The following is a 2880-nucleotide window of genomic DNA, read 5'->3' as shown; positions in this document are numbered from 1 at the left end:
GATTATAATTTTGACTAGAAATGCCAGCTAATATCAAGTACGTCATGTTCTTAGGAGACGCAATAGAAATGACTAAAAATGAATAGAGAGTGAAATTTTGTGTCCGTCTGTTAGTGATATATTCACCGTTTCAGTACCCGACTCCAATTAAGTTTCACATAAGGGGTTGGCTGAAGTCTCCCAAAGTCCGTACACGTATGTCAGTAATGTTGGTTGGCGCATTATACACACAAAAATTATTTGAATAATTGTATATAACCTGTGGGGAGGGGAAAGAAGGAGTTTCTCTAATTATATTTGCTATTTAGAAAACAACATCGTGGACTAATATTGAGGAGTTTACTAACATCAATTTCCTAGAGTCACGGGTTTCTACACACACTGATTCTTTCTCCAAGGTCATCGAAACCCACGAAGGGAAGGTGACACTGTCCTGAATCAGTACTTCTCTGGTGAGCCCCGTTCTCTCCCAGCCTCACACATATCCGTTCAATTCATTCCCTTGTTTTCACATTTCTTCATTTGAGACTGTTGAGGTATTTTCATGTCATTTGTTATAATTACCTAAATTGGTGCACAGCCCTGAGTTTATTGGACGCTTACTTTGCTATTTTAGTTATTCGCAAGTTTCTCATTAATTCATGTTCTATAACAGGGTTCTTAACCTAGGATCCATGGCTGGGTTTCATGGGCTCCGTGAGTATCAGATAAAAAAAATAGCATTTATATTGGTGCATTATTTTATATCGTTTACTTTATAGATTAATAACACTTTGTATACCTCATATCATCACCTCTAAAGCTCGACTACAAAACTCTTGATAACAATTACAGAATTACAGTGTCAAACAAATCTGAAGTACTCAATCAATGTGAAGATGATAAAACACCAAATGAGTTATGGGAAGAAGGAAAAGAACTCTTGCTGAGCGCTGCTTAAGAAACTATCGCCAAAAAGAAAAAGACAAATTCTCCCTGGATATCTGAAAAAACACTAAGTGAAATTGAAACAAGAAGATGCCTAAAATCAAAGGGTATCAATAATCCAGTTGAAGAAGTAATTTACAAAAAACAAAATACAAAAATTCAAAGATTATTGCGACGATATAAGGAAAAATATTTAAATGAACATTGCCAGAGAATTGAAAACTGTTCTATCAATAAGACAACTAAAGAACTCTACCAAGGAGTACGAAACATCACACAAAAATTTAAACCTACAATAGACACTATCAAAACTGAAGATGGACTTGATTTATGTGATGGAAAAGAAGTCAAAGATAGATGGAATCAATATTGTTCCAACCTATACAAAAAGAATAAAGATCTAACAACAACATTAATTAGACTCAATGACAGCAAAGATGAACCACCGCCACTGCTAGTTATAAAAGCCATAAAGGAATTAAAGAATAACAAGAGCCCGGGAATAGATGAAATAACAGCGGAGCTAATCAGGAATGCTGGCGAGGGTGTTGAATACTTCTACAAACTTTGTACAAAAATATGGAATGAAAGAAGATGGCCAGAAGACTGGGTAAAATCAGTCTTTGCTCCCATACTTGAAAAAAAGGTGACACACTCCAATGCAACAATAACAGGACAATTGCATTAATAAGTCACAGCAGCAAAATTTTGTTGAAAATTATTGCTGAAAGAATGAAGTTGAAGTTAAGAGAAGAAATTGCATACGAACAAGCAGGTTTTCGCCCTGGAAAAGGTACCAGAAACCAGATTCTAAATCTGAAATTGATCATAGAGAAAAACAGAGAACATCAGAAAGACCTATACCTGTGTTTCATCGATTACTTGAAAGCTTTTGATACTGTTGATCATGATATCCTCTGGAATAACATGAACGATATGAAGTTTCCAAAACACATCATCCAACTAATAAAAGCCATGTATGACCAACAACAAGCAACTGTAAGAACCACTTATGGGTTAACAGAATGGTTCGAAGTCAAACAAGGAGTGCGACAGGGTTGCATTCTGTCTCCGCACCTCTTTAACATATATTCTGAAACAATTATGAGAGGTGCTCTAGAGAATTTTGAAGGAACTGTAGATGTTGGAGGATACAAAATATCAAATCTAAGGTACGCCGATGATATAGTTTTAATTGCCAGCAGTATCACTGAACTACAACAACTACTAGATAAAGTTAGAGAAGCAAGCGAAAAGGCTGGCTTGTTTCTTAATGCCAAGAAAACTAAGATCATGAAGATTCAAAGATAACCGGCAATGAACAATGATGAACATGTTACAATCAATGGAATGGTTGTAGAAAATGTGAAAGAGTTCACTTATCTTGGAGCTGTTTTAACTAATACATATGATGATATGAGATAAAAAGAAGAATTACCATTGACAAAAACGCCACAGTTGCTCTCAATAACATCTGGAAAGACCGAAGCATTACCTTACGGACAAAGCTGAGGTTATTGAACTCATTAGTTTTCCCAGTTGCATCATATGGTTCTGAGTGTTGGGTGCTGAAGAAGATAGACAAGAAAAAGATCAATAGTTTTGAAATGTGGTGTTACAGACGAGTACTACGTATTAACTGGACAGAGAAGAAAACGAATGATGAAGTGCTGAGAAAAATAAATTGTAAAGACCGGCTGTTGGACATCTTGAACAAAAGGAAATTAGAGTTTATTGGTCATGTGATGAGAAATAAAAGTATTGAGAAAAGCATGCTGACAGGGATGGTGATAGGAAACAGAGGAAGAGGCAAACCGAAGACAAGGCTGAGCGACAACATCGAAGATATTTGCGGGCTGTCTATGGTACAAGTAGAAAGAAAAGCGCAAGATCGAGTTTAGTGGCGAAAGATGGTGGAGAGGTCCACGGCTGCTCAAACACGAGCATACCGTT

Source organism: Penaeus monodon, chromosome 13 (genome assembly GCF_015228065.2).
Source record: "Penaeus monodon isolate SGIC_2016 chromosome 13, NSTDA_Pmon_1, whole genome shotgun sequence".
In the NCBI taxonomy this organism is placed as follows: Eukaryota; Metazoa; Arthropoda; class Malacostraca; order Decapoda; family Penaeidae; genus Penaeus; species Penaeus monodon.
Note: the sequence above shows the minus strand (reverse complement) of the source record.